This window comes from Littorina saxatilis, linkage group LG17, assembly GCF_037325665.1.
Source record: "Littorina saxatilis isolate snail1 linkage group LG17, US_GU_Lsax_2.0, whole genome shotgun sequence".
In the NCBI taxonomy this organism is placed as follows: domain Eukaryota; kingdom Metazoa; phylum Mollusca; class Gastropoda; order Littorinimorpha; family Littorinidae; genus Littorina; species Littorina saxatilis.
The window spans coordinates 35,239,397-35,251,716 of NC_090261.1; the positions used below are offsets into that span (position 1 = coordinate 35,239,397).

Genomic DNA, 12,320 nt, shown 5'->3' on the forward strand with positions numbered 1-12,320 from the left:
GGCCGAGCCAAAGGCTTGATTGACTTGAATAAAATGTCCAGGGTCTTTCGTCAGCCGGAATAGCTCAGTTGGGAGAGCGTTAGACTGAAGATCTAAAGGTCCCTGGTTCGATCCCGGGTTCCGGCACGGAACAAACCCCGGCGGTTGACACTTTTTGTTTACAATATTCACAACATAAAGTTTTAATAAATGTTTTGTCACTCGGGTGGCTTAGAAACTACATTAACAAATTTAAACCAACATTGAACATGAAAGCAGACATAATAAGCATAAATTCATAACAATATAAACATCATAAACGAAACAATTGGGTATCAATCATACAACAAAACAAACACATTTGATGCCATATCTATACAAAATATCTGCCAATCTTAAATGAACGAAACAAACTTGAATTAAAAATAGGGCATTATATAAAGAGGGTCACCATGGGGGGGGGGGGGGGGGGGGGGGGTCTGTGCACGTGCACGTTGAGACCAAAAGTGCCATGCACGGTGATCCACGGTGCACGTTACGAAAAAGCTCCATGCACGGTGCACGCCGGACCTCTGTGCACGGTGCACGCTACGAGAATTTCCCCATTCCCATGCACGTTACGTCCAAAAAGCCCATTCCCGGTGCACGTGGTAAAGCATCGCCCCCCTCTATAAACCGAGCCAATCATTTAAAATTACATACTGCTTTATAATCTCGTGTGCCTGATAATACTGCCCATGCACTATTAAACTTACAGCATAAAATCCTTAAAAAAAAATTTGTTTCATTTTCTCACTTTCACAAGGGGATGACTTTCACCTTTAAAGAAACCTACGGCAGGGTTATTTTTCCTCAAAAACGAACATGGCCATTCATTTTGTCCTTTGCCTTGACATTGGCGAAGAAAAAGTTCGTGGTCTAAGGGAGGTAACCGTCTAAGGTGACTGACAATACAGCTTCCGAGGTTACCACCCCTTACTTCATTTGTTTTTAGCAGGCCAATCTGCTAGTATCCTCCAATAAGACAAATATAACATCAAACAGTCAAGTCTAAAGAACATGCTAATGTGAAATTCCTCAGCGAGTGTGTGTTTGTAATCTCCTTTTCAGAAGTTACAGTACAGCAGAATAGTGATACTAGTGGAGGATTTGACTGTCATGTTACACATTTTACTTTGAATATAACCAAGTAAATGACTGTTTATCTATGCCGATGACACAAATCAGGGTCATCTCTTCTGCTTTTAATATTTTAAACAACAAGGTGCAATTTTTGTTGCTTTCTGTTGAGTGTTTGTTATTTATTTGATTTTTTTTTTTAAAGTGGAGGAAGACAATTTATACATAACCCATAAATGTGTGTGTCAGAGAGATCAAATCAAATCAAATCAAATTTTATTTTACGAGGGTTGTGGCATAAGCAATATAAACGAGCTTCTTTTCAACCAGCCCTCGCCCAGAGAGGGACTATTCTAATCTTGAATACATATATATATATATATACATACGTAAAACAATTACAAAAAATAAGCAAGGCAGAGAAACTATTCACATGACTATATACACGTTGTAGGCTATACATACATTCTTGCGTTATGAAACACTGATGCTTTATGGACAGATATGATCAATATGAAAATAATCAGAACGAAGTCTTCCATCACTGTGACTTTTCGTAATTTGACATTAAATGTAATGAGAGGTGTTTTTTGAAAGTATTGAGACTTGTTGGGACTCGAACTGATTCCGGGAGAGAATTCCACAAAACGCTGCCAGAATAAGCTAAACTTGATTTAAAGAGATCTATCCGCGGAATGGGGACGTTGAATTTTCGGCTTGGTTTGGCTTTAAATTTTGTAATGAAAGCACTCGGTGCATGGCCGGAAAGGATTTTGTGAAGGAGCACGCCTTTATTTGATTTAAATCTTTCTTTTAAAGGCAAAATCTTAAGTTTTTTATAATCGTCGAAAACAAGACTGGATTGTTTTAATAGAACTGATTTTAGTGCTCGTCTGTGTAGACTGTACAGTGGTTTTAAAATGTTTGCACTGGCAGAGTCCCAGATGGTCGAACAATAATCCGTGATGGTTTGTATGTATGCATTATAAAATAATAACCTTGAGTGTGGATCAAGAAAGTGCTTTATTCTGTTCAACAAATATATTTTCCTCGACACGGTTGATCAAAAGAGAGAGAGAGAGAGAGAGAGAGAGAGAGAGAGAGAGAGAGAGAGAGAGAGTTCAAATGTACTGATCTACTCTATCAGAACTTGAATTTTTGTTTGTTTGTTTATTTGTTGCTTAACGTCCAGCCGACTACGCAGAGCCATATCAGGACGAGGAAGGGGGGATGAAGGGGGCCACTTGTCAAGCGATTCCTGTTTACAAATGCACTAACCCATTACTTGTGTCCCAGCAGGCTTTAGTAAAACTAAATTAATACCTACTGGAAGATTACCAGTTTCCAGTATGTTAAAATAGGCTTAACCTATCTACTGCTGGACTTACATCAGAACACTAACAGATTAAACTATACATGAATCGCGAGACAAGCGGCAAGAGAAGAGATTTTTGGAAAAAATACAGGTGAATGAGCAAGAAGGCAGAAAAAAGAAAAGAATTCATGAAGAAAAAGAGAGCATGACAGGAAAGAGGAACCAAAAATCTACCTAACAGCAAACTAGAAAGCTCCTGCGGTTCCAAAAACAGGAGGGGCCTTTAATTTCATAACCGCAGTGCCCCACTGCGGGACAGAACTTGAATGCACAGGTGGTAATTGTTTCACTGAATCTTTATTTCAGGTAAAAGTGGAATGTCCTCTGCTTGGAAGTGGACAAATAGACACAATTAATTCAACATCGGTATCAGAATTGTCATGAGTTACATACAACAAAACTCATAATGCAAGTGAATACGAACATGCAATGCGTTCAACACAACCCACTTCACAACAATCAAAATTTAACGATGATAATACAGTAATAATGATTCCTGTCATTTGATAATAAGCGCTCATCATTTCACTTTGGGATACAATTGCAGAAGCTCACATTCTCTCAAGCCAAATCACAATACAGACTTTCTTGATAAGAAAAACGAAGAAAATCTCGCCTGCTTTTCCAAAACTAACCTAAACAAGAGGCGAAGCCATCAAGGCTCACGTAAGAAATCGACAAACAGTAACACAAACTCAATCACTCCGTCACACATACACACACACACACACACAGAGAAAGAGAATAGGTGAAACTGTGCAAGAAAGCGAGACACTTGATCTAGATCTGTCTGTCTGCATGTAGCCTACTTACAGGGACACGACTGCCAACTAGTCTCGGCCAGCTCAAAATAATAATGACCGAGACTTTCAGTACTTCCTTCGCGTGACGTCTAACCCGCTTCCGTCATAATGTGACGTCAATGTAATGTGACGTCTTCAAATGTTAGAGTTTCTACCACAGACATACACACGCACGCACGCACATACGCACGCACGCACGCACAGACAGACAAAGTTACGATCGCATAGGCTACACTTACGTGAGCCAAAAATCAACAAAAATAAAATATGTAAAAAATTAAATTAAAATTAAAAAAAAAAAAACACTGAAGATATGACTATACATTTTCGTTTTAAATCTGTTTTGATATATTTACCGCCATTGAAAAACCCACATAAAACTTCGTTCTTTTTGTTTGAAAGATGCCCTATCTTTTTTTAATGATTATTCACATCACAGATGCAAATTTAGTCATGAAAATAAACACATCACATTCAGAGTTTTGTTCACAGGGTTTCACTTATTCCCAACCTCTCAAACTGGGAAAGTTACAAATGAGGAATATTTCAGTTATCATGTGACCATTAATTCATGTGCTCAAAACAAGCGTATGACTGCAGAAAAGGAAGTCATCACAAAGAGTGAGAGTGATGAATTCCTCTAAATTCAAATACAAATTTACATTTTATCAAGCTCATTCCAACACAAGAATCAGGTCCATAATTCTACTTCCTACTAAAACACAACTACTGTACAAACAAAACTCATAAGTTTGATTAGGATTTCTAAAGTAGAATATAACAAAGGACTACTCTGGTTAACTTGTCAGTATTAAAGCAATGGCAGCTGTCACTCAATACATCTCACCACAACAGTACTCAGTGTATACATGTATGATTATGTTTTAACACTAACTCTTCATTTCAGGAAGAAAGAACAAGTCTGTAGTGTCAACAAGTACACAGCAATGCCATATTTAGAATTATTTGAAGTTTCAATGCCCATAAATTTCAATTTACCTTTCTTCACATTTTTGTATAATGTACCAAAGTATGCATCCCCCCCCCCCCCCCCCAAAAAAAAACAACCAAAAAAAAACGTAAAAAAACGATCACTTACTTTTGACTGACAATCAAAGCTGATGCTAAACCATTTAAAATCATAACAGTAAAGCTCTGACATAAGAGCGAAAAATACATGGCCCCACAGCTGCATCAACTTACTTTACATTCGGAGGTGAAAACATTGTTTGTTTGTTTGTTTATTTGTTGCTTAAAGGCATATGTACGCGCTCCCGTGTTTACAAAGTGTAGTTTGCCCATAATCGATGTCAAACGCACCATAAGACCATATAATGACGATATGTCACCATGCGCGGACCATAATACATGCATTACAGCTTGTTCTAGCCTCTGAAAAAGTGAGGATGTCAACAAAGCCGCGGTGTTAGCTCCCTTGCATCAACGTTACATGTGTTGCCAAATCTATAAATAGGACGATCCAGATCAAAATGAAAATTAACATATCTCAACATTGAAGGGGTCCTAGACCACAATATTTTGCAGGGAACTTAATTTAGCATGTCTCCAGCTGTTGGTAAAGCAATTAGCGTGTATAGTCATCGAGTACATATGCCTTTAACGTCCAGCCGACTACGCAGAGCCATATCAGGACGAGGAAGGGGGGGATGAAGGGGGCCACTTGTCAAACGATTCCTGTTTACAAATGCACTAACCCATTACTTGTGTCCCAGCAGGCTTTAGTAAAACTAAATTAATACCTACTGGAAGATTACCAGTTTCCAGGTGAAAACATGCTTTTCTATGCTAAATGTAACTGCCGAATAAGAACGTCGTGAGAGAAAAAAATGTCACCTGAGGTCAGAAGTACAACCAGCAAATAAACCTACACTGATAACAATCTTCTGACAAAAATATCTTCACAAAACAATGTATAATACTGTACTTGTCTGGATTAGAGTATTGACAAACACAAAATATTCAAAAAAAGCAAGCAACAGTAATATTTCATTTCTTTCCCTCTTACAGATGCACACCAGATAGCTTACATCTGGAAACTATTGAGCATTTAAAAACAATTAACCAGCCACACAAAAACTCACACACACACACAGCAAATCACATGCACCGTCCGTACATCAAACACTTCTCAGTAAAAGAAAAGGAGCTGCCGTTGTGCACAAAATATTCAGCTCCAATTATTTAAGTTGCATGATTTCAGTTAATCAACAGCAATGACACAAATAAAAATAAATTGTCAAACATTATTATGTATCACAGATGAACAGCCAACACCAAGGAACATCTCCATAATCATTCATTCTTTTGCTTGTAACTGTGCTAAATGTGTGCATGAGCACACACACACACAAGCATACGTCCATGTTCACAAGTACACACATCCGACTCCCCTAACCCCTTCCCCCCCCCCCCCACACACACAGACCTGCAATTACCCAAACCGTATTATGAATGCTATTGTTAACCTCTCCTAAGCTCACTCTGTCATCTAACACAAACTAGAAACAAATCTTTAAAAAAAATTCTCCTATAAGTCTGCCTTCTTTTTCAACCAAAACACTACGAATAAACCGGTAAATAAGTGCTAATTGCGCAGAAAAAATGAGTACAGTGTGAGAAGCAAAAAAAGCCATTTGGTCACATTGAGTACAGTGGTCCCTGCAATTCAAGGCTCCTTTGATGAGGGGATACCTCCAAATTGTAAGGCTTCTTTTTAAGCCTACTGTCTATATGATACTTACCGAGACAGTACTATTCTTGCACATTATCTATTATAGGCCGAAAAAATTGGACAAAACGCTGAGTGGGTACAATTATCTCCCATAACCATGCGCCACCGTGGATCCCAAGCACTGTCCGAGTGCTTCCCCCTTACAGGATGTAGGTGGCGCGTCCTCTTTCTTTATGAGCTGCAGACCCTCAAAAAGCCCATAACATATCAAGAGGGGAGGCGGGAGGGAAACTCTAATAGTACTGTCTCGGTAAGTATCATATAGACAGTAGGCTTAAAAAGAAGCCTTACAGTCAATATAACACTTACCTCGACAGTACTATTCTTGCACAGAATACCAGAGTGGTGTGAGGGTGATATGTAGAGTATTAAACTCCTTAATCAAAATCACTTAAATCCAAGGATTAAGATACCCAGGCAATTTTCGAACAGTACTACCGTAAAAGAAAATATACCCAAGAAACATACCTTAGACTGACGTGACCATGCTAGCAACCACTGCTGTGTGGTGAACTCAATGTCAAAGTCCAGGCCACTCAAAGCTTGAATACCACTGAGTCTACGGCAAGTGGCTAAAGCGATGAGGAACAATTAGTCTTAAAAATCAGCAACTTGATACTGATGCCTGCCAGGGGTTCAAACTCATTGCTACGCAGGAGTTTGAGGACCAGAAAGACATCCCCCTTGGGAAATGAAACCAGAGGTTTAGACACCGCTGCATTGCTAATACCCGAAAGGACATTAGCGATGAGGGAGGACCTGATCAAGTGTTCAGTTCTGCGACCAGTAGCGGCCGCAATCGTGGAAGCGATGGCAGATCTGTATCCAAGAAGAGTCTTAGAAGAAAGACTCTTCTTTTGATACACTTCCACCAGGAAGTTGGCCAAGTCCTGTGTTGAGGGATAAAGCGGCTTTATCCCCTTGGACAAGGCGAAGGTGGCCCAAGCTCTCCAGCGTAAGTCGTAGAGCTGATTAGTTGATCGCCTCTTAGCGTTCAAGGAAAACTCTACTGAACTCTTGTGCAATCCTAGTGCAAGCAGTTTGGAGCGCACAAGAGCCATGCGGTCAAGCACAGACTCTCTGGACGTGGATGAGGGAGGCATGATCGAGGCTGGAGCAGACCTCCCCCGTCCAGATCCAGAGGTAGAGGGTCTACGTGGGTGAGACCGCGAAGATCTGGAAACCACGGAGCTGTTGGCCAGTAAGGCGCGACCAAAATCAGTCTTGGTCGTTCCTGCAGATATTTTGCCAGCACCCTCGGAATCAGAGATGTCGGGGGATAGGCGTAAGCATCGAGGAGCCTCCACAAGAGAGTGAATGCGTCCAAGTGGAACGCATTCATGTCTCGAAAGGGGCTGACGTACCTGGGAAGCCGAGCGCTGAATCGAGTTACGAACAGATCGATCAGAGGACGGTCCCACCTTGCCCACAGACGCTGTAGAACGTTGTGAGCGATGGTCCATTCTGTGGAGAGAACCTGATCGCCCCGACTGAGAATGTCGGCCAGGGCGTTCAGTTTCCCCGGAACGAACTGGACTGACATCCGGACCTGATTGGTCTGGCACCAGAGCAGAATCTCCTCCGCCAACAGGGAGAGGGACCGAGAATTGGTGCCCCCCTGGTGGCGAAGGTAAGCTAAGCATGTGGTGTTGTTGTCCCCGTTGAAAATCAGAGGGGCCAAGGACAGGCCGAATGGGAGGGCCCGAAACTCGAACACCGTGCCCTCCCAAACGAACCAGAGCAGATGTCGGTACCCCAGGGCCACCAGGATGTGGAAGTAAGCATCCTGGAGGTCCCAGACATGGCCCAATCGTTTGGCCGGATGGCCAACCGGACCGACGAAGGGGTTTCCATCTTGAACTTGCACCTGTGAAGGTACAAGTTCAAGGTGGAGAGGTCCAACACCGGCCTGAACCGGCCGTCCTTTTTGGGGACGGTGAACAGGCGGGAGCAGAACCCCAGAGAAGGCTGAGAAAGGGGGTAGACCGCCTTCTTCTCGACCAACGAGTTCACCTCGTCCTGAAGAGCCTGCCATCTGGCAGGCTCTCGAGGAGGGGGGAACGTCCAAGGTAGAGCGGACAATGGAGGTTGTGACGACAGCGGTAGAGAAAACCCCGACCACACCACCCTCAAGAAAAACTGGTTGGAGACCAGTCTGCCCCACATGCCGCGGGCCCGAAAAAAGGAAACCGCCGGACGAAAGAGGGGCAACTTGAGGGGGCGTCAACGTAGGGCCGGGACTCACTGAAAATTCTGCTGGCGGGCAGGCGCAGGCTTGCGACCACCCCCCCTGGTGGTGCTGCTTCCCCTTACCTGTCTGAGCACCCTTCGTCTTGCTTGGGAACGCAACAGGCGCCTAAGAGGAGGAAGAAGGAGGCAGTGAAACTGGCTTCTTCTTCTTCTTCTGAGGCTGGGAGCTGGAGGTGACTGTAGCACTTCTCTTACTCCCCGCCGCCGTCGCCGAAGCAGCGAGGCCAACCATCAGAGAATCAGTGTTCCTCTGGCGTGTGGACTCCACCACAGAACGAACAGTGTCCGGATGAAAGAGGGAAGAAGGCTGAGGAAACGTGTTCCTCAGACTCTTCCTCATATCCGGAGGCACTATAGAAGTAGGCAGAAAATGATCACGGAACAGGGCCAATAAAGTGGACCCGTGTTCCAATGGCCAATTCTGCCGCAGACGTCACGCACGATCGCACGGCATGCAAAGCCCGATCCACTCGAACCGTGTCAAGGACCCGAGTGGAATCGGACTCTGCCCGATTGGGAGGGTCCAACAGTGTGGACAGCGTGCTCATCCATGTCAAGGCCTGTGATTGGGCCTCGACTGTGGAAGAAACGGTGGCCTCAAGATTGTGGAACGAAGCAGAGCTCAGTTCCACCTTCTTGACCGAAGGCACCTCCCCAACGAACACATCACCGTCAGTCCCACCCTAAACACTCGAAGTCTGGAAAGGGAGAGTTCGAGAGTCAAAGGGAAAAGGGAGGGACGAAACAGATTGGACACGAGGAAACAGTGGAGGTGCGCCTCCCGAAGGAAAGCATGGCACTGAACCCGCGTCCTCCCGAGGAACATAGGTCGCGTTTGCACGTGAATCTGTACTCCTCAGGCGATGTGCTGCCGCTTCCACCGTGGCACTTAGACTAGGGTGGAACGCGAATTGCCGGCGGCCGGATCGTTCATAAAACGAGCCGCCGGCAGACGCGGCGTGAGCCTCCCGCGCCCGGGCCGAAGCGGACTCAAAGGACGAGAGGGCGTCTCAGGGAAGGACGTCCTGAAACTGTTCAAACGTCCTTCTAGCTGTGCGAGGACGAGCCTCCTGCCTCTCGTCCTCAGACCCCGGGTCCACGTCCTGTGTGTCAACACTAGACGACAGACGCTTAAGAGAGGCATCCGTGACGTCAAGACGCCGCGTGATGTCTGTCATGTACTGTTGGAAAGTACGAAGCATAGCTTCGGAAGTTCCATCAGAAACCGGCAAGGGTAGAGGTTCAGTGTTAACCTCAGGGCGACCCTGATCCTCCTCCCTATCGTCCTCCGACTCACTCTCCTCTTCACTTCCCGACAACTCCTCAAAAGCAGGAGTGTAGGGAGCTTGAGGGGGAAGAGCCGAAAGCGATGAAGCAGGCTGTGAAGAAACGCCCACAGAAGCAAGAGGCCGCGAAGACCCCTGCCCCAAAGACGAAACGTCTCCAGCAGCCGAAGGGGGAGAAAAACAACAACCCTGCGACTGTTGGGTCAGCCCAGCCAACGAACCCCCGCCATTTATAGACTGAACAGGAACCCATGGGGTCTGATCAGAAAAGAAATGGTCCGGTCCGGTCGGGGGTGCCGATCCGGTCCGGTAGGGTGGTCCGGTCCGGTGCCGTACCATCCGGAGGTCCCGTTCAGCACCGAACCATCGTACCCACAGAAGTGTTCGGGTGGTTAGGTCCGGACGTGGACATACCGTACCATCCGGACACGTAGGTCCGGTGGTCCGGTTCGGTGCCAGACAATCCAGACCAACAGAGGTGGTCGGGTGGTCCCGCACCGGACCATCCGGACCCGTAGGTCCGGACCCGTAGGTCCGGTACCATCCGGAGGTCCTGTTCGGCACCGAACCATCCGTACGCACAGAAGTGTTCGGGTGGTTCGGTCCGGGCGTGGACGTACGTACCGTACCATCCGGACCCGTAGGTCCGGTTCGGTGCCAGACCATCCGGACCAACAGAGGTGGTCGGGTGGTCCGGACCGGTCCGGTAGGGTGGTCCGGTGTTCCGGTCCGGTGTTCCGGTCCGGTCCCGTACCATCCGGAGGTCCCGTTCGGTACCGAACCATCCGTACCCACAGAAGTGTTCGGGTGGCTCGGTCCGGACGTGGACACACCGTACCATCCGGACCCGTAAGTCCGGTATGGTCCGGTTCGGTGCCAGACCATCCGGACCAACAGAGGTGGTCGGGTGGTCCGGTCCGGACCGGACCACCGGTCCAGCACCGGACCATCCGGACCCGTAGGTCCGGTCCGGTCCCGCACCATCCGGAGGTCCCGTTCGGCACCGAACCACCCGTACCCACAGAAGTGTTCGGGTGGCTCGGTCCGGACGTGGACATACCGTACCATCCGGACCCGTAGGTCCGGTTCGGTGCCAGACCATCCGGACCAACAGAGGTGGTCGGGTGGTCCGGACCGATCCGGTAGGGTGGTCCGGTGTTCCGGTCCTGTCCCATACCATCCGGAGGTCCCGTACGGCACCGAACCATCCGTACCCACTGAAGTGTTCGGTCCGGACGTGGACCTACCGTACCATCCGGACCCGTAGGTCCGGTGGTCCGGTATGGTCCGGTTCGGTGACAGACCATCCGGACCAACAGAGGTGGTCGGGTGGTCCGGTACCGGACCATCCGAACCCGTAGATTCGGTCCGGTCCCGCACCATCCGGAGGTCCCGTTCGGTACCGAACCATCCGTACCCACAGAAGTGTTCGGGTGGCTCGGTCCGGACGTGGACATACCGTACCATCCGGACCCGTAGGTCCGGCATGGTCCGGTTCGGTGCCAGACCACCCGGACCAACAGAGGTGGTCGAGTGGTCCGGTCCCGACCGGACCACTGGTCCGGTACCGTACCCTCCGGACCCGTAGGTCCGGTGTGTTCCGGTTCGGTGCCAGACCACCCAGACCAACAGAGGTGGTCGGGTGGTCCGGTCCCGACCGAAACACTGGTCCCGTACCGTACCATCCGGACCCGTAGGTCCGGGGGGTCCGGCAAGGGCCAGAGGTACTGTCCCGCACCGGACCCTAAGGTCCGGTACGGTCCCGTACCATGGGTCCCGTCCGGACCAAACCCGGAGGTCAAGTCCAGTCGGGACCCGTGGGTCCGGTTCGATCCCGACCCGTAAGCCTGGAACGTTCCGGACCCTTGGTCCGGACCATCCGTCACCCGAACACCAGACGCTAAGGAATGGCGTGGGGTCAAGACGGTCCGGTCGGAGGTGTCGGTCTGAGCAACAGAAACAATGTTCCCGTCGCCCTGACCATTCGACAGAAGTACCACGTTCTGTCGAACACCTCCACGTCCAGTAACTAGTCGGCCGGAGCGTTTCAAGAGGGACAGCCACCAGTCACACGGACGTCAGAGGGAACCGTAGTAGCAGTGGTCGTAGGCACGAAGCCTGAAACCCCTGCCCCCACAGGACCGCCCTGAACGGGGTCAATTCGCATCCCAACCCCAGCGGGGAGGGAATTCAGAGACCCCGTCATCTCCTCCGATCTCCCCCCCCAGGAGGCCGAAACTACTGTCAAAACAGCAGCAGACGACCCAGCGAGGGAGTTCAGAGGAGGACCCGTGTCCCTCCTGGCTTCCACAGCGGTGGAAACCGAGGAGGGCACAGGAGAGGCACCGGAAAAAGAAAGATTTTAATGCCAACTGCACCCGGTGTTCCCAGGCGGTCACCCATCCAAGTACTAACCGGGCCCGACGTTGCTTAACTTCGGTGGTCGGACGAGAACCGGTGTTTTCAACGTGGTATGGCCGTTGGCTGTCAAAACCTGAGTCTCTCCAGTAGCCCCTAGATCGGATTCACCAACCCCCAAAGAGGGTTGGGAATCGACCTGCCCCCGGATTCGAGCCAGGGGGGAGAAGGAAACCTTCCCCCCAGGCTCGAAACCGGGAGGAGCTGAAGCCTGAGACTGAGGGCCGGACAACGGCGTCGAAGGGGGGGAAGCCTGTTCCACTGAAGGAGAAGGAGAAAGAAGCTTTTTCTTTCCCCTCGAACTTCCCCGAACCTTCGACGGCGCAGCCCCGCCCGAA

General features: G+C 48.3%; 2 non-coding genes across 2 annotated transcripts; one reads left to right on the top strand and one right to left on the bottom strand.

Annotated features, from left to right (window-relative positions):
• The first annotated feature begins 53 nt into the window (after window positions 1-53).
• Window positions 54-126, top strand: Trnaf-gaa (transfer RNA phenylalanine (anticodon GAA)). Its single transcript has one exon. It is a non-coding gene; the product is annotated as a tRNA-Phe (tRNA).
• An 11,804-nt stretch (window positions 127-11,930) lies between these two features.
• On the bottom strand, window positions 11,931-12,049 carry LOC138954009 (5S ribosomal RNA). The gene has a single exon (XR_011451677.1). It is a non-coding gene; the product is annotated as a 5S ribosomal RNA (ribosomal RNA).
• Window positions 12,050-12,320: the final 271 nt, after the last annotated feature.